Source organism: Petaurus breviceps, unplaced genomic scaffold (assembly GCF_028583685.1).
Source record: "Petaurus breviceps papuanus isolate PSGF00001 unplaced genomic scaffold, PetGlider_PUasm1.0 400, whole genome shotgun sequence".
Taxonomy (NCBI): domain Eukaryota; kingdom Metazoa; phylum Chordata; class Mammalia; order Diprotodontia; family Petauridae; genus Petaurus; species Petaurus breviceps.
The window spans coordinates 996264-1021998 of record NW_027186316.1 but is presented as its reverse complement, the minus strand read 5'-3'; the positions used below and the strand labels follow the sequence as shown (position 1 = coordinate 1021998).

Here is a 25735-nt window from a genome sequence, read left to right as displayed (position 1 = left end):
GGCCTCTGAGATCTTAGATTATGTGACTGAAGGTGACAGGAAGCCTTAAGAAATAAAACTGAAAGGGGGAAGGGGAGGCAGAATGCTCTGAAGTACATTCAGATTGCTAAGCACAGTAGGATGTCTTCCATCAGAGTCCCAGGACTGAGAGAATTAACCTCTTTTAGAGGGAGCAGCAAGACCCTTTGTTTGAAGTTCCTTCACACACACACACAACTCACCTTCCCCAATAAAGTCAAGTCACACATTCTGTTAGAACTGGATTGGGGTTCTAACAGGTCTGTGCCTTTGGGGTGCCTTCCCCTCCCTCAGTCTTACTCTCTTTATTGGGATAAGGGATCATGGATCTAGGAGTTTGGTATCATCTACACATTCCCCCCACCCCCCAGCCCATTTTACAGATGAGAAAACCGATGCCCAGGGAGTGAAGTGATTTGCCCAAGGTCACACATAGGTGACAAGCTTGAGATCTGGAAGAGACCCTGGAGGCCACCTAAGGCCTTATTTTCCAGAAGAAACTGATGTCCAGAGGTAAAGTGACTTTCCCAGGGTCATACCACACTATTGAGTATCTGAGAGGGATTTGAACCCAGGTCTCCCTGGGCTTCCCAACTCCAGTCTTCTATCTAGCTCAGATAATCCACAATGTAAACAGAAGATCTGTAGCAGCTCAAATTTGGGAGGCAAACAAGGCCTTGGTCATCTGTGCTCTTTGACAACACTGGTGCTGCCCCCTGCCCCAGGCCCCAGGCAAGGCAGGAGGCTGAGCCTGAGCAGCTGGCTGTCCAGACTCCCACTGAACCAACAGACAGACCCAATGAGTGGAGACAGAGTCTCAGTGGCTCAGGATCCCTGGGGGAGGGGGAGGGGAAGGGGGGGGAGAGAGCAGGGCAGAGCCAGAAGCTTCCGAGCCTCCCTGTCAGCATCTGGGAGGAAGCCCTTGCCCTCCTCCCAGCTGCTCCATTTCAGAGCCAAGGGCCCCCCCCCCCCTCCCCCCCTCCCCCCCCCCCCCCCCCCCCCCCCCCCCCCCCCCCCCCCAAGGAGTAAGGGTCACAGTCACCCTATGGCAAGCAGCAGCTCCCTCTTGGCCTACCCCCACCCAAATCAGGAGGGCAAGAAGGAAAGGAAAAGGCCCGAGTCAGACAATTTGAAGCACTAGGCCTCCTTGTCCCACTTCAAGTCCCTGGAGTGGGCCAGAACCCTGGTCTGCCCCTCAAATGCCTCCAGGCCCAGGCTGTACGAAAAAGAAGCTGAATTGAACTTCTGGTACCTAATTCTGACTGGCTAGAAGCCTGACTGTTCCTAAATCCGGAGGGCCACATTTCTGGAAACAGGGGGTCAGCCCAGATGACCTCGGACAATGTTTCTATTAAAGGCAGCATGGTGACGTAGGAAGAGTGAGGATTCAGAAACAGGGGCAATCTAGTCTCTGCCACAAATTTTCCAGGAAGTATGAAGTAATTCACTTCCTTTCTTTTAAATGAATTTTGGAACGTTAGCTATGAGCTGCTCAAGCAAGTCAAATAAACATTTATTCATCATCAATCACACTATACTATGCATCCCCTGCCCTCACAAAGCTTATGTTCTATCAGGGAAACAATTTATTCTTAAGCATATACAAAAAAACAGTCTAGTAACCTGGGGACCACTAACTTCTGTTTTTCAAAAAAATATTTTAAGAACTGTATTTCAATAAAATGTACCCGACATGTTTTATTTTATATATTTAAAAGCATTAATCAGGCAGTGCAGGGGATAGAGGGCCTAGAGTTAGGAAGACTCCTCTTTAGGAGTTTAAAGCTGGCCTCAGACACTTCCTAGCTGTGTGATCCCAGGTAAGTCACTTTACCCTGTTTACCTCAGTTTCCTCATCGTCAAATGAGCTGGAGAAGGAAATGGCAAACCACTCTAGTAAATCTGTCAAGAAAACGCCAAATAGGGTCACAGAGAGTGAGATACGACTAAAAAAAATGACTCAACAACAACCAGGTCACAAAAATGGCTAAGCCCCCTGGTCTAGTAAAACTGGGTACCCAGTCTTGAACTCTGTCACCATCACCACCACTCATTTGGAGAAGGAACATGGGATCCACACACCATCCTCTATCATATGAGGCCCTGAAAAGTTCAGTCTCAACCTATGGCTAGCAAATCTGTTACCTCCTACTCCAGGCCTCAAGGTCATATGAGGCCTTCTAGGTCCTCAGGTGCAACCTTTTGACCAAGCCCAAATTTTACAGAACAAATCCTTTTATTAAAGGGATCTGTTCTATGAAGTTTGGATTCAAAGGGCTGCGCTTGAGGACCTAGAGGGCCACAAGTGGACTCCCAGCCAAGGTTCCCCACCCCTGCCCTACTCCCATAATCCATGTTGCCCAAGACCCCCTTGCCCACTGTCACCTTCAGAACTGGAAGGGGCGTGGGAGTGTGATAGTAATGGCATTTAAAGATTCCCCTGTATAGGCTTGGTTTTCAAATTGATTGTGTTAAAACCCAGAGCTTGTTAATCCCACCTGTAGGATGGACTTGTTGATGTGAAAAGAAAGTCCTGAACTGGGAGGAGCTGGTGACGTAGATTTGGAGAGACAAGGGAGAGGCAGAAGAACTTTTTGGAAGCAGCACCTCGTGGAGACAGAGAGAGAGACTGAGAGAATTGCTGAGTGCCGCTTTGAATTGCCCTGGACTTTTGAGACCTGCCCCCTGAGCTGCCAAGGGCTGAGGAGACATGGCTGATTTGCTGGTACTTTGTCTGGCTGTTTTGATGTTGTTTTGCCAGATTTGTCCACTGGTGAAAGACAGTCCTTTTGTTGAAGAAGTCCTGGAACCTGGCTTTTGGTCAAGAAGCCCTGAGACTGTCCTGCACACAGAAAGTGAATACTGTCCACTGGTGAAGAACAGTGCTGTTGTTGCAGGGGTCTGGAGACTGTCCTGCAGACAGAGTGAATACTGTCCACTGGTGAAGGACAGTGCTGTTGTTGCAGGGGTCTGGGAACCTTTCTGTTGGTTCAGAAGCCCTGAAGAAGGATTTTCTTGTTGAATGTTTACAGAAATCCTGGGAGAGGGTTTTGCTAATGTTTTCAGGGGTTCTAGGACTGTTCTGCAGACAGAGGATGGATTGATGAAGGGACTGGCAATGTATCTTGTGGCCTTGCTAAGCCTTGTCTCCCCAGGAACTAAGATTGCTGAGAACTTGCCTCTTGTCAAGATGAAGAAAAGACCTCCATTTGGGTATTAAGTGCTGTGCTTAAACTTGATGTAACTCTGGGGTAGATTCAATTGTGATCCAGGGGTGGGGAACTTTTTGACCTTTTTGTGTTCTATGGTTGAAAAATGAATGTACTTTACTTATGTTTGGAAACTAATCTCCATTTGAGAAGAGGGGCTTTGTGGTGTACTAAATGAAGGCATAGCCTGGGGTGGAGTAGTATTTAGAACAGGGACTTTGTAATTGATTGAATGATTGGAAGGTCCTGGGGTGGGGTAGTACTTGGAGATTATTTAATCACACTTAGTAAATGCTGTATTTTGAATGATGTCATGTTTTGATCTTCTCTGTTCTTGGTTTGTCACTGAATAAAATGGAGAGCACCTATGCTGGTATTTTGAACCTTGGGAAGTTGCCTTTCCTTGGCATTACATTACAGGGAGACCAGAGCTCGACATACCCCCAAACCATAAGAGCTCCGAGAATTAGAAGCCCCTATTATACTCCTGCTTCTCAAATCCACAGGAAGTTTTTAAGAGTTGAAAGGGAGCTCAGGTCATCAGGCCTAATCCTCCTTCCCCCATAGCTAGTTTGGTCCTCTGGGGCAAACCAGATAAATCCAATTTCCCTTCTACCCAACAAGCCCTTTGAATACATATCAATTACCACCCCAAGACTCTCCCTTATCTAATCTTAATTGGACCCATTGAAAGATACAATCCTTCTACCAGGAACTACCCCAGGCTAAGCTTTCAGTATGGCCCCCAATGGGGTTAGGAGACATTTTGGCCCCCTAGATAATACCTGCTAGCTTTTTTCCTAAAGGTAAGACCAACCACCACCCCACCACCCCCTACACAGCCCTCCACTCAATGATACTCAATCTGCAGCCTGGTTCAGAGAATTTAGCATTCCCTCAGAAAGTCTGCCCTGAAACAGACTCCAATATCTCAATTCTCTCTTTGGCCATGCAGCTGGTTAGGAACTGTTCAAGGCATGAGCTCTTCAGCCAAGGCCAGGAAGATAAGGATGGGACCAAAGTCATACAGGAGAAGATGAGAAAGATCAAAGATCTTTAGGGGCCCTCTGGGAATATATGGGGATGAAAAATGGAAAGTTCCTTGCCATCAAGACACTCATATTCTATTGGGGGAGGAGAAAAAATATTAAACCAAGGTGCTAGAGGGGGGCACATGCTAGTGGGTGACTTTCAGGTAGGTCTTTAAGGGATCTCATTTCATCCTCAAAACAAGCCAGGGAGATAGGACTAGAGCTGGGTAGGAGTTGAGGGCATCTGGGCCAGTCCCCTCATTTTCTGGATGAAGGAAGAAAGGCTCAGAGAGCTTCTGGGCCAGGTCCAAAGGAACCCCTTTGTCTGCTCATGGGGACTTTGGGCACGTCATACCACTTGACTAGGTAACTTGCACGACCTCGAAGGCCTGTTCCAGCCTACACCGAACACAGACATTCTTCTCAGGCTGCCTCTAAAGAGCCCTGGGAGGGCAGTAGCAGAGGTCCTATCACTGCTTTCTAGGCAAAGAAACAGGCCCAGACCGCTCCGCGACTTGTCAAGGTTCCCTCATGCACAAAATACACAGCACCAGCTCTCTCAAGCCAGCCTCACACTGTCAACTGTCTATGGGGCAGAATTCCCTGGATATCCCACAGGCATCTCAAAATGCTCCCTATCCAAACCTGGGACATGCCCTCTTCCTCCACTCCCAAACACATCACCTTTCCCCAACCTTCCCAGTTCCTGCTGAGGGCACCACCAATCCTCCTGGCTACCTCAGGTCACAAACTTCACCCTCATCCCCCGGATGTTGATCCTCATCACTCTGACCACTACAATGGCTCCCATCTGCCCCCTTCTCTCCCATCAAAGCCCCCACCCTGCTTCCTCCTCCTCACCTATACCTGTCAGAATCTTCCTCTGCTTTCAAGGCTCACCTCAGGTGATACTTCTTTCATAAAAATTTCCCTGATCTCCCAAGTTTTTTAGCCCTCTTTCCTCCTCCTAGTAATACAAATATGTGTAATACACATACCCAGGGGTGGGGAACCTTCGGCCCTCTAGGTCCTCAAGGGTGGCCCTTTGACTGAACCCAAACTTCACAGAGCAAATTCCCTCTAGGTCCTGAAGTGCAGCTCTTTGACCGAATCCCAACTTCACAGAACAAATTCTTTTGGTGAAGTCTGGATTTGGCCAAAGGCCCATACTTAAGGACCTAGAGGGCCACATGTGGCCTTGAGGCCCCAGGTTGCCCACCCCCACACATACCATGAAAATGGGATTCTTGGAGGGCCCAGAGTGTATCTTTCTATCTCTGTGCCCAGCACAATGCTTTTTACACATCAGAGGTTCTTAGCCCAGGGGATGGTAAACTTCTTTTTTTCGATATTTTGATAATTGTTATTTCAATGTAATTAGTTTCCTTTGTAATCCTCTCCATTTCATTTTATGCATGTAAAAATGTGATTCTGAGAAGGGGACCCAGGAGCCAATAACAGCTCAAACACCCTAGGCTCCAAATGCATCCCCCCAGGCTTCTACCGCCCCTCTCCATCCTGAGTTAGGATGTTACTGATGTAGGGTATCCCCAGTGAACAAGTTCCTTCTACCAGCCCTAACCTATCTCACAGCAACTCTCCCAAGGGAAAACCACAAGGAAAGAGGCCAATCTCATTAAGCTTAGCCCCACTCAAACCACCCAGGGCCGGCGAGGTTCATACCATAACTCTGGAGACTCTGCTTGTTTGTGTACAAATGAGGGGATTGGCCTGAATGGTCTCTTAAGGGCCCACTCAACATTCCACACGTGTGGAAATCAGCCTTCTGGAAGGCCTGAGGACTGAATAAACAGATGCCCCCTAGTAGTGGCACCTCCAAGAAAGGGGAACTGAAAGCTTCAAGCTCCTAGCAGGCCAAGGGGTGGAGCCCCAGTCTGCCTGAAAGCCTAGGAACTTCTGCAAAGAGGTGTGGCCACAGCTGTTTCACAAACAGCTTGCCCTCTTGGGTAAGGGTTCCTCTGCTCATTTCCCCTTCAGTACCCCCAGAGACTTTCAGGCCTCAGAGAGAGAGACAGCCACACCCCAGAGGAAGTAGAGAATGCAGGGTTCATTTATTTTCTTCCTAGGGGGATGCAGTTAAATCTGGCAGGTCATGTGACTACAGGGGCTGCTTGGGACCTGATTTATTTGGTTTTTTTGTTTTGTTTTGCTTTTTTTGGAGGGGGGAAGGTAGGGCAATTGGGGTTAAGTGACTTGCCCAAGGTCACAGGGCTAGTTTTTGTGTTATGTGTCTGAGGCTGGATTTGAACTCAGGTCCTCCTCACTCCAGGGTGGGTGCTCTATTCGCTATACCACCTAGCAGCCCCAGGACCTGATTTATCTGCAAACTTTCCCTCCAGACCCATCCTACCATGGAACACCCAGAAAGCAGATCTATGTTATCTGTTACATGACCTAGAGCAAGTGATTGTCCCTCTGAGGAATCTGTTGAAGGGGGAATCACAATCCCCAACCTGCCTCCCTCACAGATGTAAATTGTAATTGCTTTGGAGTCCAAGAACCAGAGTTCAAATCCTGCCCCTCTCACAACGTGCATGTAATGGGAGGAGGATAGACTAGATGGCCTAAGGTCCCTGCTAGATCAAAATCTACGGTTTATGAGAAATGTGTTTTATAATCAAAGCATTACATGTGAGCAATTGTTACCAAAAAACAAAGATAGATATGAAAGTACTTTGCAAGCAACCTTACAGTCAACTTTTTAATAGGGAACTCCTAGGCAATAAGTGGTTGAGGAACAGGGGAGAAGGCGAGTAAGTGTCTACACTGGGGAGGACTGAAGAATGCTCAATCACACCTCCTGGGAGCAGCACCAGGACCGAGCCAAGAGGTGAACTCACCCTGCATTCCTTTCCCACTCCGTGTGGAAAGATGGACTATGAAATTTGGGCAGTCTAGGGGACAGTCTGGTACGGGAGGAACAACGCAGGGAGGGAAGACTTAAGTGGCTAGGTTGAGGCCTGGCTCAGCCCCAGGAGGCCCCAGTTCCAGAATGACCTTGCTGTGTGGTCTTGGGCAAGTCAAATCCTGCTTTACTTCCTCCCCTTGTACCATGATGGGGATGAATTATAGGGCCTCTGAAGACTCTCTTCCAACTGGAAATCCTATGGTTATTTCAGAGTATGTAGGGGCTGAAGGGTCACAATACACAATGGTCCTTGGTCCTGGCACACACATACACATGTAAGGGAGTACCAGAGAGGACCTACCACAAGCTTGCACTACCAGCACGAGTCCTTCCCAAAGGGGGCTTAGGGTTCCACCTGACTGCCTCAGGCTGGCACTGAAACCTACCTGTATGTGAGATGGGCCAAGGCTCACCTAGGGCAAGCCTTTCCAGTGAATAGAGCACCGGCCCTGGAGTCAGGAGGACCTGAGTTCAAATCTGGCCTCAAACACTTAACACAAAAACTAGCCATATGACCTTGGGCAAGTCACTTAACCCCAACTGCCCTCCAAAAAGCAAAAAAAAAAAAAAGTTATTTCCTCATGTGTAAAATGGTTATAATAACAATAGCACCAGGTCCCAGGGCTGCTGTAACATTCATATAGTACTTGGTAAACTTCAAAGCACAACTGAAATGTGCTGGCTATTATTACTATTAGCAAACTGAGGCAGGCCCAACATAGGCAAGTGACTTGCCTAGGGTAACACAGGGAGCAAATGACAGAAGCAAGATTTAGACTCCACTCCTGATTCCAAATCCAGTGCTCTTTCTACTGAACCGTACTGCCCCCCAATAATAACCATGATTGTATTTTTTTGTTATTTTTATTTTTTATTTTATTTTTTTATTGTTATTGTTTGGGCCTGTGACTTTACTGACATGAGAAACTCCAACTTTAAGTCTTCACTGTGGCCCTGAGAGATTTGACCTTCTCAGGATCTGGGTTCAGATCCTCCTGACTCCAAAGCTGGCCCTTTAGCCACTGCTTCTCATGAAGTATCTGTTAAATTGAAGGAGCTGAGGCCCAGGACTCCCTTTCGTCCCAAGCTTCTGCTGCCTAAAGGACCAGGCAACCCCCACTGTCCACCACAGATGTTTGGGGATCAGGAGGGCTGGGCTGGCAGGAAAGGGGGGAATCAAATGGCTGCAGGCCACGTCCAACTTCGGTTTACCAGGTGAAGGCCAGGATACCAGGGCCCTAGCAAGAAGGGGTCAGACTTTTATTGGGGGGCAACATTATGTGGCAGGATTTGGAGGGGGAAGGATGGGGACAGCACACAAAATATGGAAAATCAGAGCTGGAAGGGACTTGGAGAGACTGTCTCCTTTACTTTGCAGGTGAGTAACCTTAGGTCCAGAGGAGAAGTGACCTGCTCAAGGTCATGTATCCTGAAAGCCAATGAGAAAGAGAGAGAGAGGAGAGGACAGAAGGAGGGGGGGGAGAGGGGGAGAGAAGGGAGAAAAGGAGAGGAGAGATGGAGAGAGAGAGAAGAGATTAAGGGAGAAAGGGAGAGGAGAGAGGGAGAGAGAAGGGAGAGAGGGAGAGAGGGGGAGAGAAGGGAGAAAGGGAGAGGGGAGAGAGAGAGAGAGAGAGAGAGAGAGAGAGAAGGGATTAAGGGAGAAAGGGAGAGGAGAGAGGGAGAGAGAGAGAAGGGAGAGAGGGAGAAAAGGAGAGAGAGGAAGAGAGGGAGAGAGGGGGAGAGAAGGGAGAAAGGGAGAAAGGGAGAGAAGAGGGAGAGAGGGGGAGAGAGATAGGGAAAGAGAAAGAGAGAGAAGGGAGAGGGAGACAAGGAGGGAGAGAGGGAGACAAGGAGAAACAGGATGAAAGGGAAAGAGGGAGAGAGGGGGAGGGAGAAAGAAAGAGGGAGAGAAAGAAAGAAGAGAAGGGAGAAAAAGAGAGAAGGGAGAGAGGGAGAGGGAAGGAGAGAGAAGAGATAACAGAAAGGAGGGGAAGAGAGACAGCAGGAAGGGGAGAATTGCCTCAGTGTGGCCTGAGATAGGGAGAGCCAAGGCCAGTAGGCTCATGGTGGATCCAGTGAATCTATCAGAGCATCCCCTCCTCCCAAGGGCTACTTCCCACAGGGGATGGATGGGAAAGCCAAGTTTCCCATTTGGGCCCAGACCAAGGATTGCCTCATCCCTGGTATTAAGCAGTCCTACCCAGCAGTTTCATTCTGCTCACTCCGCCCCTCTTGAACAAGACTGGAAAAAGCCTAGCAATCTAATCATCCAGAGTTGGCACTCCCAGAGGGTTCTTCAAACCAGGGAGAGCTAGACCATGGCACATCTGCCCCACCCTGGCCTTCAGGATTCCAAGTCCTGCTGCCCCCCACCTCCAGGTACTGAAAATTCAGAAGGCAAAGGAGGAGAAGCAATGGGGGTACCTCCCAGCAAAAGGTATCCAGATGGGGAATTCTAACAAAATCGGATTCAAGTCCCAGTTCTGCCCCTTACTAGCAATGTGACCGTGGACAAGTCACGTCCCTCCCTCTGGTCAAGTCAAAGGCTGGATCAGATGACTTCGATGGTCCATCCCCCCTTCCAGCCCCGAGGTTTTTAGAGTTATGATTAGTGCTGGCCCAACATCCCCTCACTAGCCCTTTCACTAGTTAGCTGTTTTCTTCTTCCATAAAGGGGCACACTGCTCTCAAAATCACCCTTTTCTACTTGGTAATGCAAAGTCACTGACCCTCCTTCTCTGTCCCCACCGGGCTGGCACTCTGCCAAATGCAGAATGCTGAAACTCAAAGTGCCTACTCCAAACAATAATGTTTTTAAGCTAGCTATCATCTCACACTATTGATTCCCACTGTACCTGTGGGTCCACTAAAGCATTCCAGATCTCCTTCAGACAAACTGCAGTCCAGTAGGGTTGGAGGGACCCTTTACATGACCACAATGCAAGTCTTCACTAAAGTGGATGACGAAAGAGGCCCAAAGAAAGCTGGGCTTAGAACTCAGACCTCCCAACTCTTAGTGCAATTCTTCCCCCCTCCCTTGCTAGATATAGGCTCTTCAAGGTCTCAACTACCCCACGCATTTTCCCAAGTAGTTGGGGAGAGCCTGGCACTCATCTAGTACACAAACGGCTGGCACACCCTGGGATCCCAACATTCTCATTCCAATCTCCACTCTGCCCCTGAGTCCCTGCCACGCCCGGCTCCTCTCCTGGGCTAAAGCTGAAGTACTTGGAGCGGCACATACCTCTAATGCCAAGTACACCTCACTCAGCCAGTAGGCCTCCCAAGTGCCAAGGGCTAAACCAAAGGCCTCACTCATTTCTGCCAACAACCCTTAGTTTCGTCCCCTCCCTCTGGGAGACAGTGCTGAGGGCACAGTGAAATTCCTGGAGGGAGAAATCAAAAGGCTGAACAATCCACACTCAGGACCACCTCAGACCTGTCCCTGGGCCTCAGTTTCCTCATCTGGAAAAAAGAGATGACGACCTAGGTGTTGTCTAATGGTCCCTCTAGTCCGGATGTTCTATGAAAGTGGTTTGAACTAGGCCCTGGACAATCTAGGATAGGCTGTACCCTTGCCTCCTTGGCCCTAAAACCAAAACAAACACTGCTATAGTGCTTTATAAGGTCATTTTCCTATAATAACCCTAAGAGGCCGTATTAACATTCCCATTGTGTGGAGGAGAAAAAGCTCAAAGAAGGGAAAGGAACTGGCCCAAAGCCACAGAGCCCAAGGCCAGAATTCAAACCCAGGTCTCCAAACCCAAGGCCACAGTGTGATCTCTACTGTCATTCAGAATCCTAAGAGTTGGAAGGCCTTGAAAACCCATCTAGTCTAATGGGTACTTGGAAGCCCCACTACAACAGGGGATCCAGCCTCCCTCTGCTTGAAGGACTCTACCCAGCAAAAGCCTTCCCCAGTACCTCAAGGCAGTCCATTCCACTTTGGGATGGACCTTATTGTCAGAGAGGAAAGGAGGAGGCCAAAACTGGCCTCTCTATAACCTCTACCCGTGTGTTCCAGGGCCCAACACAACCTGACTAATTTTTCTTCCAAATGTCAGTCCTTCAAGTACTTGAAGACTGCTCCACCCCCCCCACACCCCACCCCTTCTCTTCTCTAGGCCAAACATCCTCAGTTCCTCCAGCTGATCTCTTTCCAGGGAGCCCAGGATCCCAATAATGTTTTTAAGCTAGCTATCATCTCACATTATTGATTCATACTGTGCCTGTGGTCCACTAAAGCACTCCAGATCTTCTTCAGATAAACTACAGTACAGTACGATTGGAGGGACCCCTGGCCACAATGCATCTCTTCATTAAGTGGAATAACCCAGACCACAGGCTATTAGTAATGTAACAAATCTCACCACAGCTCAATGACTTAGTCCTGGGAACACTCCCACCCCACTCATGGGGCCTCTTCCGGGCACACACATACCCAGAGAGTGAGCAGGCTCTCTAAAGATAACTTGGGGTCACTGAATACATTAGAGGCCATCTAGTCAAGTGGTTCAGAACCCTTGGTGTATGTCATGGACCCCTTGGGCAGCATGAGGAAGCTGATGGGCCTCTTCTCAGAATCATGTTTGTAAATAATTGATAGAAATGATAAATTTCAGTTAAAAGTAAGTGAAAATAAAGGTATCATTGTTTTTCTCATCCAAATTCATGGACACCCCTTGAAATCTAACTGCATGGAGTCTATGGACTCCAGGTTAAAAACCTTTGATCTACTTCAACACCATCATCTTACAAAGAAAGAGACAGAGGTCTTAGGGGCAGGTGGTGATTTGGTCAAGTTAAGTGACTTGGTCAAGGTCACTCAGCTAATAAGTGATTTGCCCCCAGATCTTTCCCCCACACCACAATGCAAGGGCCAAATGGAAGCCTGGATTCCAGTTCTCCCTCCCCTGAAGGGGCAAGGGCCAGTGGCTATCAGGCCAAACAGTTGAGTCTCTTTCGAACCAGGCCCTCTGTGCCAAGGTCTACTGATCTTCCCAGTAGAAGGTGGTAACAGCTTCTTCCTGTCTCTAAGCCCTTTGGCTGTTAGAGTGACAAATTCCCAGCAGTTGGGCAGGCACCCTTGGCTGGGAGAATCACCTCCGTCCAAGCCCTCATCCAGGCTAGGCCTGGGCTAACTGCTGCCTGCTGCCCTCTCTTCCTAGATAAACTCTACTGATCCAGCTGTCTCCAGAAGAGTTTAAAGTTCTCTAAATGCTTAATTTATGTACTCCTCTCATCTGCTCTAAGATGAGTAGGGAGTGACAAGCATTATTCCTACCTGATGGATAAGGTAACTGAGGTTTAAAGATGGGTTAAGTGACTAATCCAAGGCCACACAGCTAATAGGCCTATGGGTGGGCCATGAACCCAGGGGACTATAAGTGTTCTACTTTTTTCCCCCTTCCCTGTAATTGGTTACAGTCTTTCTTTTTCTATCACATTCCTTTTCCAATATATCTCTCCCCCTCCTTCAACCAGAGGGGCCGTCACTTATTACAGAGAATAAAAAGACAAAAAGCAGTTCATCCAAACTAACCAAACATACAATAAATGTATGAAGCCTTCCAGACCCACAGTCCCCCACTTCTGCAACGAAGAAAGAGAGATATTCTCAGTGTCAGGTATTCCTGCCTCCCCGAGGCAGCCCACCCCACATTGCAGGATGAGTTCTGTCCATTAGTGAGGGCAGGTGGCTTGAGAAACAGATGAGGTCACCTTGTATCCTCCCAAGATGCTTCGGTCTGGGAGCCCCAAATGGTACCACTTATACCTTCCAGCCAGTGGCAAGCTCCTCTTCTAATCCCTGTGTTTCAGAGTCACCTGCTATCATTTTCTGTTCTTTTAGCTCCAACTACTTCAGTTCTGCCCACTTCCATCATGCCCTCTGGAAGTCTGGTTCTATCATTAACAAACTGCCTTTCACACTTTCCTCTCAAAGTCTACCTTTGAGGATTCACAGAACCCTGCACTGTACTCTCGCTCCCTTCCAGGAGACGTCAAAAACCTGGCCACCCTTTCCAGGACCGGGAAAAGCTCTCTTCACCCCTGTTGACCCACTAGGGCAGGAGGAGAGGCTGGCAAGCTTCTAGATCTGCTCCTCCCAGACTCCTCCAGGACCATCACTCAGCAACCATGCACTCCCTCTCTCCAGCTGTCACCCTACCACCTGGCAGAAAGGTCCTAACAATGACCCCACTGTCTGATCTGGGAAGTACAACATTTATAACCATTTGCTATGGACATAGCCATGATCAGTGCTGGGGAATTAAAGATGGAAAAAGCATGCCTGGGCCATTCCCTTTCTCCTCCCTATCACTCTAGCACTTTGGGAGTTCAATCCACAGGCTGACATCTCATGTCCCATCCACACCCTTACACCTTCACCAGTCACAGCTGCATATAAGGATGGCCTCTCCAGCCCAGAGGTCTTGAATTCCCTCTGACTACAACCTTTTCTCTCATCTCTCCCCAAACCTAGTCTTCCTCACAGCAGCCCAGTCCCTTGGCCCCTTTACTCTGACCTCATCAGGGTGACCCCAGCTCACCTGCCACGTGTTGGAGTGCTTCACCTCAATTTCATTGGCTCAGTCTTCATCCAGGCTTCGCTGGCTAATTCAGAGTGCTTCCCTCCTAACAGTTGGCCCTATTCTCTTCTCCTCCTATACCATTTCCACTTGATGGTCTCATCAGTTCCCATGGATTCAATGAACTCTATGGACATGGTTTCTCTATTTATCCAGCCCTAACCTCTCTTCTTGATCTCCAGTATCCCACCTCCAACTACTCACTGGACACCTCCAACTGGATGTCCCATAGACATGGTACACTGGGCATGTCCAAAACTGAACTTGTTATCTTTCTGTCCCCCAAAATCTTCCTCTCTTCCTAACTTCCCAATGGCTGTCACCCAGGCCTGAAACCTAGATGTCAGCATGTCATCTCAAACTCCTCACCTCCCACCCCCAAGTCCAATCTATTGGCAAGTCCTGTCATTTCTACTGGGGTGATATCTCTCATGTATGCCCCCTTCCCTTCTGTGCCCCTGCCCCATCCCCACTGGTGTCTTAACGCTGGCTTACCCCCACCATACACATTCTGTTCGATCCTATTCACAACATGATACTCACTGAATGCCCCTGGAAGAAGTCATTCAACTCTCCTAATTAGGTCCTCAGTGAATTAAGCTCATCCAAACTCAATTGGGTCCTACCCAATGAATGGCAGTCCTTAGTCTTCCCTGACGGCACTCCACGTAGTGGCTTTTCCAAACCTTCTCTTCCCAAGATTCCTACAGCACCTTCTCCTCCTTCCTTCTTAGTGAACACCCAAGTTCTCCTCTCTTCCCTATTCTGTACCTCAACACTCCTCTCTCTCACTGTTTTCTCCTCCTTTGTTCTAGTATCTGAAGAAGCCAAAGTCAACTCTCACTTATGCTCTTGATCCCAGACTCATTCCATAGTAATCCCTAAATTGCAGCCAAACTGGCCTACTTGTTGCTTCCTGAATTCTGCATCCCATCCATTTCCCTCCTCCACACCTTTGTATTGGCTATGCCTGGAAGGCACTCCTTCCTCAGCTCTATCTTGGAGAAGCCTGAGCTCCCTCCAAACTCACCTCAGGTACTACCTCCTAGAGGGAACGGATTCAACTGCAATTAAAGCATGATTTACCAAGTGCCTATCATGTATGCACCAGGCCCATGAAACTGAAAACAGACAAGAATGACAGAAACGTCTGCCCTCAAGTAGTTTACACTTTACTGAGAGACAAAACGTGGACATGTAGTGGATGGATTTCCACTGACATAGCCCCAGACCTGTTACTTCTACCCACCCCTGGCCAAGCAGGATGTCAGTGAGGCCTGTTCCGTGTCCCATCTTTGCATGCCCAGCATCCAGCCTTGGCGTGGCTGGCAGCTATAGCTAACTCAATCTCAGAAAGCCAGAGCCGGAAGGTACTTTGGAGAGCAACCAGGGAGAACATATGACCCCAGGGAGTGTGGGGAATGAATACTAGGTAAATAACAAAGTTATCTTACTGAGAGGCATGGTGCTGTAGGGGATTGGACAGTTGGCCTCAAAGCTATGGAGACCTAGGTTCAAATTCTTCCTCTGACACACACTGGCTGGGTGGCCTTGGGCAAGTCACAGTGCCTTATGGGCAACTCTCTCAGACTTAGTTTCTTAACCTGGAGTCTAGGTTCTATGGACAGACTGCAGGGAATGTAGGAACTTGGGTGAGGAAAAAATTACATCTTTATTTTCACTAACTGAAATTTAGTGTGTCCTTCAATTATCAATGTAGGTAACAAACCTGGTTCTTGAGAAGAGGTCATGATACTCCAAAATGTTGAGAAATGCTTGAAAACTAAGATGGTGCCAACCTGCATGGGTTTCCTCACCTGGCAATTCCCTTTACCAGTCCCTAGTACTAGTCTGTTGAAAAATTCCCAAAACTCTGAACTGATTTTCACATCAGTGAAGGTGCCCTGGGAGAAGACAAAATTAACCTCTTTGTATTTGATCTCTTCTGTGAATATATGCTTGGTAAATGGGAGAATTTCTTTCCTTTCATACTGAATAAGGATCTGGCCTCAGACACTTACTAGCTGTGTGACCCTAGGTATGTCACTTAACCCCAATTGCCTCAAAAAACAATTACTAAATAAGGGCAAGGAGAAGGATTACTAAAAAAGACGAAGGGGTCTGAGGCCAGGTGACCTGGCTGAACCCTTTCCTTGTGTAAATGGGCCCAGGGAAGGGAAGACACTTCCTCAAGATCAGACAGCATGTAAGCAGACCTGGGAGTTCTTTCTGGGCACTGCCTCCCATTCTGCCACAGGCTTTCTCTTTCCTGAGGGAAACAGCCAAACCACAGAAACAGAGTTGGACCCTTGTGGAGTCTAGAGCAAGAATGAATGAATGAATGAATGAATGATGAGCTCATAGGCCAGGCATTCAATCTGGACACTGCAGACCCATTTGGGCACTGCACACTGATCAGAAAGACTAGATAACCATCAGGACTATACTTCATAGCGCTAAGCACAAGGGCCCTGAGTAACCAAGTGGGCCGTTTGACAATTTCCCATTAAACATACAGTAGCACAAGACAACGAACGGGGGTGAAGCCCTGTAATTCACCCGTGCTTTTTTTACAGACCTACAAACCACATCTTTGGCTCAATGTACCATAGAGCTGAACTCATGACTGCTTGCATAAACCAGGTAGGCTAGAGTTCCTGAAGGGATGGGGGGAGTAAGAGAGAGGCTTAAGATTCCTTAAAATTGCTATTTAGCAACAGAGAGCACAAGGGGTGGAACATGGAGAGCGAGGGGTAACACCAGAGGCAGAGAAAGAAGGAGTGAGTTATACTGGAAAACAGCCTTCTCTTCTCAACCTCCCCCTCTGCCCCCTAGTCTCAGTCATGGCTGGAAGCCTGTGGCCTGGCGGCCCATCAGACAAAAATGCTAAGGCCATTAAGATAAGACAAACCGCCAATCTCCTTGCTACCAGAGCGTCTTAAGGCTTCACGTTTGCCTCTTGGTCCTGAAGGAATGGAAAACAAGGCTGTGGAGGGGAAAGGAGAGTAACAGTCACCAGAAGAGAAGAAAGCTGCCATCTAAACAATGCTTGACTTGGAAATCAGAACTTGGTTTAATCCTGCTCCCAATACTCACTCTAGAGGACCAGGCATTAAGGCCCTCGGAGCCTCAGTTTCCTCATCTATCAAAGCAGTGATTATTCTTGTACTAACTCCACTGGTATAATAGAAAGAACAGTGATTGGAGCCAATGGGTCTGGGTTTGAATACAAGGTCTACTACTTACTAGCCAAGAGACCTTGGCCCAGTGACTTCTCTTCCCTAGAGTTTATCTTCATTATCTATAAAATGAGGGTGTTGGGGGCAGCTAGGTGGCACAGTGAATAGAGCACTAGCCCTGGAGTCAGGAGGACCTGAGTTCAAATCTGACCTCAGACACTTGACACACTGTGTGACCTTGGGCAAGTCACTTAACCCCAACTGCCTTGCCTTCCCTCCTCAAAAAAAAAAAGATCATGTTGGATTAGTTCAGAAGTATCAAATTCACAGGAAGGAACCAGATGAAAAAGTAATTGGGAAACACCTACAGAAATCAATCGAAATAGAATAAACTGCAGATAATGTTAATTAGTGGTTATCTAAGTCAATATGCAGCAGCAGGAGTGCATTTCTATTTAAGGTCCACACAACAGGATTAGATGATACCTAAAGCCCCCTTCCAGCTCTAATCCTAAAATCCTAGTGCCTGTCATAAAGAAAGCACTTTGGAAGGCTTAAAGTCCTATATAAAGCCTGCAGCCCCATGGCTCACCCTCCTCCACGAAGCCTCTGCTGAGCTCCCCCAGGTAGGACTGCTACCTTCCTCCTCCGCTCTCACAGCATCTGATACTCTTGCACGCATCTATACATGCTATTAGAAACTCCACCCCCAACAAAATCAAAAGACCAGACCTTGTTTGATCTTTAGCATTTGTATAAACACTGTACTTTGTGTATGTGTTGGTGGGGAGGGAGGAGTTGAAGACCTGGAACTGACTGGTAGAGACAACTCCTTCTACTGATGAGAAAGTTAGCATCTATTTAGAACTTTACAGCCAGAGAGGCTTATGGGAAGGAACCAACAGGTGATGTGACACGGTTGTACAGCTAGCATGTGTCACAGGCAGGAACTGAACCCAGATCTCCAGCCCTCTAGCTACTAGGCTACTCTGCTTCATACAAGCATCTGAATGATATGGGAAGCTGGAAGCTTTTATTTTCCTGAGATCCAAGGCATAAAGTGAACTTTTACTTTCAGGTTAAAGTCAGTCCTAGGTGTCAGTTAAAGTCAGTCCTAGGTGTCAGTCAGTGACTCTGACACTGGTGGAAAGCAAGTCACTTCCCCTCTCTGGGCCTCAGTTTCCCCCTCTGTAAAATGAGGGGGGAAGATTGGACTTGATGGCCACACAGCTTCTAAGGAATGGGGTTCAACATCTCAGCCCCCATTAACACCTCTGCCACCCATTAACAGCCTCTGGCCAGGCTGCCCACCCACACATACCCACACACCCACACCCCCTTCCCCCTACACACATACATCACTGTTCCTAATTGTAGCCCAGGCTCAGTCCCTAATTTGGTGTATGAACTAAGACCCTCTTCTCCAGGCCTATTTTGTTCTCTGTGAAAAATCCCTGGTTGCCTCCCACCCAGGGAGCAAAAACGACAGACTGGAAAGGGGCCCTAACCAGAAAGGGTTAGACATAAACTGCCTTAGGTTTCCTCTCTCCTCAAAGCTTCACAGTGAACCTGGACACAGTTTCTAGAAGGGAAAGTTCCCTCGCCCACTACAGCCCCATGGGCATGAGTGGCAATCCATTCCACATGAGCAGAGGGGCTGGGAAAAGAGATTTTCCCCTAATGCTTCAGGAGCACTTTTCTTACAACAGGCCCGTGAGATAACAACTCGGGGCAGATGCATGGGCCCACCAGTACAGGGATCAGCACCTTCTCATTACTGAGACATGCAGGGCCTTGACCACAAGCTCACCCAGCCAGGATATGTCAACAGCAACACACAAACCCAGGGTTTCCAGTGCCAGCTCCAACCCATCCTATTCTCCTCAATAGAGAATATTCACATTTTACAGCCTGGGAAACAGGTTCAGAAGCGAGGTGCCCGGCCCAGGGTTATACGGGCTTCAAGGGCCAAGATGGAAACCCAGGTCTCCTGCCTTCAGGTCCGGCTCTTCCTAATAGGCCTGTTACCTTAGGCCCTTCCTAGTCCACTGAAAGCTCCCTCCTTAAACCACCTTTAGCACATTTTTTTTTGCTTTTTAGAGGGCAACTGGGGTTAAGTGACTTGCCCAAGGTCACACGGCTAGTAAGTTTTAAGTGTCTGAGGCCAGATTTGAACTTGGGTCTTCCTGACTCCAGGGCCAGTACTCTATTCACTGCACCACCTAGCCACCCCTACACCCTTAGCACTTTTTAAGGGGGCTTCGGGGTGGAAGAGAGAAAGCAAAGAGAAACTGTCCCCAACTCTTCTCGGAGGAGAGAACCAGGGGAAAAGGCAAGCTGAAGGTCATGTCCTTCTCCAGGCCTCTGATAGGAGGCCTTGGAACGCTGGGCACTTCTGAGGCCCATAGTTCTCACCCTCTAGGGCTTATAGAATCAGAGCCTAGGCCAGTGTTTGTCACAATGTGGTCTGGGAGCCCCTGGGGGTCCCTGAGACCTTTTCAGGGGGTCCAAGAGGTCAAAACCATTTTTATAATAAAACTGAAACATTTCCATTTCTAACATGGTAAAAAGTGAAAGATTGACCCCACAGAAACAAAAGCTCTTGGGGGAGAGTCCTTGTTAACTTTTAAGGGTGTGAAGGAGGTCTTGGGACCACGAAGTTTGAGCACCAGTAACTCAGTCCAATTCCCTCTGACAGAAGGAGACATTGAGGGGAGGCTAGGTGGCACAGTGAATAGAGCACCAGCCCTGGAGTCAGGAGGACCTAAGTTCAAATCTGGCCTCAGAGACTTAACAGACTTACTAGCCATGTGAGCTTGGGCAAGTCACTTAACCCCAATTACCCTACCTTCCCCCTCAAAAAAAAGGGGGGCTATTGAGGCACAAGGTCCTGGGCCAGGATTTGGATCTGGGTCCTCTGATTCCTAAGTCACTACACCCAGCTACTTCTCAGGGACCCTTATTACCATTCATATGTGTTGGGGGTGAGTGGGATAAATGGGTGATTTCATAAGCATATATCAGATAGGTGCCTTCCCCCTGCAATTTAGGATCTTAAGAGTTGTCTTAAGAGATAAAGTGACTTGCCCAGGGTCTCCCAGTCAGGCTGTGTCACAGGCAAAACTGGAACCCAAGTCTTTCTGCCTCTGAGGCTGGCTCTCTAACCACCAGGTCACATGGCCTCAAGGATACCAGTCTACTAAGCAAGGGGCATGTAGGTACCCACCTAAACCCCCTCAAACCATAACACTCCCACCTCCAATATTCTTTATTCTAAGATGACTCCCATTTTATAGATGAGGAAATTGAGGGCCTGAGGGGACATGCCTAAAGTCAGATGGTCTCCACATGGAGAGAACTAAACTATTAGAGGTTGGTGGCACTAATCCATTTTACAGAAAAGGAAAACTGAGGCCCAGAGAGTTAGGATCTGCCCAAGGTCCCACAGCTAAGGATGTTGCTGTAGGGCTGCCAGGACTCAAACCCAGGGCCTTCTGACTCAGAAATGAGTGTCCCAGATGGCTCTCCCTACACAGGCCTGGCCGAGGAGGAAGAGGAAGGGTGGGAAGGGGTGAGTCACCAGCACAGCCTCCAAACCCATCCCCCCACTCCCCAGGGAGTCACTTGGAGTGACTAGCAGTCACAGGAAGTCCAGAAGTCAGCCTCATTACCTCAGCACAGCTCCAGCCCCAAAGAAACTGCTCAAAAGCACCAAATTAGTCCAAGGCCAAAGGAGAGCCTTGCAGAAACTCCCAGGGGGGGTCTTGTGTGTCTCTGAAGGCCCTCCCTTTCTCTCTAGCCAGCCCCATCCTACCTAGCTCTCTCCAGCCAAGGGCAATACAGACAAGCCACTCAGCCAGAGGCACAAGTGTAGGGATTTCAGGCCTAGCTAAGAAGCCTTCAGGAGAAATGCCAGTGGCTTGTGTTGGGGTTTGGGGGACTGCGGAGAGACAGCAGGGAGTGTAAGAAGGAAGTCAGTTGGTTCTCTAGGCCTCAAACCTGCCTTATTTGGCTAGGCCCCCATTCTTTTCCCCAGGCTACCCTCTAGCATGTGACTTTCAGGCAACACCATTTTACAGAAGGAGACACTGAGGTCCAGGAAAAAGAAATGACTTGCCCAAGGTCACACAAAGCTGGGGTTCAAATCCAGGTCTTTGGATTCCCAATTCAGAGCTCTTCCCATGATACCATATGAACATAGTTTCTTCTGCATCTGCATTCACCTTCAGGCCTAAGTTCCAGCAGGAAAGGGAAACGACTGAGGAATGGTGATTCATTCAGAATGAAGCAGGAGGCCCAGAACAAAAATAACCAGCCAGACCCCGCCCCAGGGTTTTAAGGCCAGAGTTGGGCCTCCCCGCCACATGGCTCCTTTTCCTCACCCCCTCCACGTTTGCTCTGGGACTTTGGGAAAGTCCCTAGGCCCACTATCTTCACCTTTATCTCCAAGGATCTGGGGATATGACAAGTAGGATATGGCAGCTCCAAAGTAGGCCCTTGTTTGAGGGGGCTGGGTCCATGGCCACTGGGAAAATGCTAAGAACACTGGCTCTGAAGGCAGATGACTTGGGTTCAAACCCCACTTGTGTTATCACTTTCCTTCCCTGGGCCTCAGTTTCCTCTTCTGTAAGATGAGGGGGTTGGTCTCTTAAGGCCTTCCCAACTCTAAAGCTAGCAATCATAGGGGTTGGGAGGAGACAAAAAACTTGCCACAGGCCATCTAGGGGGAAGAATGGATGCCAATTTTCCTAACAGGAAAATGACACTCCCACTTTTGTGGTAGGAAAATCCTCAAGTCTAAGTCCAAAAACCTGGGTTGGAGTCCCCTGTCCTATTGAAGCTGTGACTCACATCTCTGGAGCTCAGATTCCTTGTCTCCAAAATGGCCCTAATATCTGCTCTACCTGAGTCAGAAGTAGAAGGATCAAATGAAACTGTGTGTGGAAAAAGGTTTTCTAAGCCCAAGACAAATGTGAGGGATTTTGGCTATTTCCCAGAATCCCTTGCCAGCTCTAAGCCTATGATCCCATGGAGCCCTGAGAGCAGTTACTCAAAACCTTATCAGAGCTGCCATCACAAGGAAAGACACAGCACCTTGGGGAGGGGGGGAAAGCGGGAAATGTAAAAGGGAGAAGGGCCTGGCCTCTCAGAAGGAGCCCCAGCTTGAGGTAGCCGGCACTCCGTCAGTTTGGGTGGCTTAGGAGAACTTAGGCCAGAGGCCTTGAGAGTGGAAAGGCACAGGATGGTAAAGGTCATGGCTAACAAGGGTCTTAACTTGGGATCTGTGGAGAGATTCCAGGGGGCCTGTGAATCTGGATGTGATGGGGGGAAAGGACATCTTTATTTTTACTACCTTCTAACTAGAATCTAGCATTTCCTTCCAATCAGGACTTTTTTAAAAACAGTTCTGAGAAGAGATCCATAAGTTTCACCACCGAACTGATATCCCCCCACACATAAAAAATGGTTAAGAATCCCTGATTATTTCGTTTCTGGGGGAGGGAGAAGTGTCTTCCCTCTCCCCACAAAGCCATACCCGTGCCCACTTGTGACCTAGCAGGATTAACTCTGAGCCCAATTAAACTTTGAGTAAAATGCTAGAAGGATGAGGCAGGAGAAGGACAAAGAGAAAGATAATCGAAGAAAAGCTGAGGGGCGAGGGGGGGGAGGGGGAGTTGAAATAAGTCAAACTGAACCCTGTCCTTCCTTCCCACTGCAGATTGGGCAAACAAACCAAGGGGAGAAAAACAAGCTGAAGATGGTAAAATTGGGAAAAGCCCTGGATTTCCAGTCCACAGACCTGGCTGAGTGGGAGACCTTGGCCAAGTCATTTCTTTTTTCCTGGGCCTCTTCTGCCAAAGGTGTTTGCCTGGCTCTCCCTGGTCTCTCCCCCTAAGGGTCTGTATGCCAGAGGTGGGGCCTGGGGAAGGGAATGGGCACCTAGTCAAATAAGGCAGATTGGAGAGTTAGAGCCAGGAAAAGGCCCAGGACTGAACAGAGCCTGGAGGAAGCCTTTAGTCACTGGTTTCCTCTGGCAGATGGCCCAGGGCCAAGAGGCAAGCTCCCAACCCGCCTACCCAACAATGCCAGCAAACATCTGTGCTGCAGCGGAGAGGCGGGAACTAACTCAGCCAGGGCCCTCCCTGCTGAGACAACTTAGTGGAAAGAGCTGTGCATCTGGCTTCCCAAGCCCCAAATTCGAATCCCAGCCCAGCTCAGCTATTTAATACTCAAGTGACATTGTTGAATGAGTCCTTCTATGGGCCTCAGGGTGCTCTGGGAAATGAAGTGAGAAGGGGAGGGTAAGCAGTGTTAGATGAGAACAGAAGCTCCCTGAGGACAGGAACTGCTTTTGCTTTTTTCTTCTCACCCCCTAGAGACACAGTGCCTGCCGAGGCATTCATAATCAAATGCCTAATTACTTGATCTAGGGACCATTCCAGTTGTCCCTCCACCCCCCACATCTCAATCTCCTGCATTTATATACAAGTGGTTCAGAACTATGCCCCCACCCCAAACACCAAATAAGACCCAGACATCCATGGATCACAATGACGAGACACCCCTGAAAGGGGCCCCCTCAAATCGCAGCTTTCTTTCCATGGCCAATCCACTTGTGTCCATTATCCCCATATTATCACTGACAGTAGGTGAATAGGGAAATGTCTCTGGGCTCTCTGCGATTAACTGCCAGGTTATGTGTTTGTTCTGGGAACTAACTGAGGTTGGTGGCCAGGGTTAGGTAAAAGCTAGAGGACGGGTAGATACCGTGCCGTTCCTAAGCTCGCTCTGGGCCCTGCTGAGAAAGTCACGCCAGCCTGGAAGTACAGACATACACTGACACACAGCCCTCACCTGGAAGATGGGGGAATCAGGAAAGCAATGACTCGATTCTTGAGGGTCACAGAGGCAGGCCCTGCCTAGTGTATTTCAGAATCAGCTGTGGGAGCCAGGGCAGGAAGGCTCCTGCCGCAAAGTCCATGGCAGGGCCTGCCCCAGCACCTTCCTCTTCATTTCTGAGCTGCTTCGCTTTGTGGTCTCCCTTGCCATTTGGAAACCTCACTTATACTTACCACCATTTAATTCACCTGGAAGAGACTGCACTTACCTGAGGAACTTAGGGTCTTCCCTAGCAGGAGGAGGTGTCCAATGCCTAGCCAAATCCTGTCCACCCCTCCCCCCAGTGACCCCCTTCTCATCTGAGCCATGTCACTTGTGGGGGGGCACAAAACCAAGCACTATAAAATCCAGGTCCCCTTTTCACCATTCACTGTGTAATTATCCCCATTTTACAGATAAGAAAAACTGAGGATCAGAAAAGGGAAAAAAACTTACCTAGGGGCACACAGAAGGTGGCAGAACTGAACAATTTCCCATATCTTTCAACTCAAGACCACTTGTTTCAAAAGACTTAGATCCCTCAACTTCCAGGTTAGCTTGCTGAAGGCAGGGGCCATGTTTTCAGCCTCAGTTTCCCCAATCCTAATTATCATAGGATCACAGAGGCCATGGGGTCCAACCTTCTCATTTTATAGGTGAGTAAATTAAGGACTTCAGATATATTCCTGACTCTAAATCCAGCATTCTACCCACCAGGGTGGCCTGGTGGCCTGTGGCTTGGCCTTTAGCAGGAGCTCCATAAATGTTGGCTGGCATGCCCTGCTCCCATCTTCACTGAGCCCCTGCAGCATGGCCAGGGCAGCCAGGCCCACAGTAATAACTATTTGACCAGGTCCCCACCATTGCTGCAAGGATCTTCACCTTCACAGAAGCCTCCCTCTTGCTGTCTGCCCTTGCCCAGATGGGCACAGTGAACGACCAAGCGAGTTCAAGAGCTCAGCACAGTCTCACAAAATGGGGCCGAAAGAGCTTGCCCTGCCTTCCCAAAGCCGCCGACACCCAAGGCAGCCAGGCCTGAGTGACAAGACAAGGGGAGACTGGATGGGAACTTGTTGGGGAGGCTTTGGGGAGGGGGGCGGGGGCAGAATTCTTATTCAGGAGAGGGCCAGCCTACAAGGCCGTTAAGGACCCCTTCCAACTCCCGATGATGTGAATACATATTTATAGCTCAGTGCTCAAAACTCCAACTGGGAGGGAGAAGTGTGTGTGTAAAAGGGGGGAGGGGGGTGGGGAGGAGGAAGGGCGGGAAGTCATTAGAAGTCCTCAGAAGAACTGAGTCATCGGCCCAGGCCTAAAAGCCTTAGGCTGACTCCCACTGCCATGTGGCTGGGGCCATCTTATCTTGTTAGAAGGGCAGGAAAGGAAAATCTGCCAGGATATCAATCTGGGGCCCCAGGGAGAGGAAAGACAGTCTAAGCCTTGACTACCTCAAGAAGAGAGCGGCCCTGGAAATCAGGCTACCTGGGGGTCTAATCTCAACCTCCCCAATACCACTGTTCTCCCTGAACTATCAGACAGTGTGTGAGAGTGTGGGTGTGAGTGTGTGTGAGTGTGTGTATAGGGAGAACATAAGAAAATGTGCCCCTCTTCTTTTCAGAAGGGGGAGTGTGGGGGGGGGGGGTACTACAGGTGAGGAATGCTGCATACACTGTCAGACTCAGTTGATCTTAGTTGATTTTTTTCCTCTTTTTCATTTTTTGTTACCAGCGATGGGTCATTGAGGACAGGAGGGGAGGAAGAGGGGTCTTTCTGGAATTGAAGGTGACAGAAAAGTAAAAGCTAGCAATAATCTTAGTTTTTAATTTTTGCACTCAGCAAAAGATCAGTTAAGTGATTTCCTGTCCATCTTCTCCCCACCTTCTAATCCCCACACACCCCT

General features: G+C 48.8%; 1 protein-coding gene across 2 annotated transcripts in view; it reads right to left on the bottom strand.

The window, feature by feature from the left end:
- The window catches only part of MSN (moesin), a 69301-nt gene extending 44469 nt beyond the window's left edge, over positions 1-24832 (bottom strand). Inside the window, exon 1 of one of the 2 annotated variants that reach the window (XM_069100396.1) lies at positions 24292-24832. The gene's annotated coding sequence lies outside the window, so the exon portion shown is untranslated. Of the gene's footprint in view, positions 1-7287; positions 7292-24291 lie in introns of those variants that run through there. The other variant, XM_069100397.1, reaches the window with a different exon arrangement.
- Between the last annotated feature and the right edge of the window lie 903 nt (positions 24833-25735).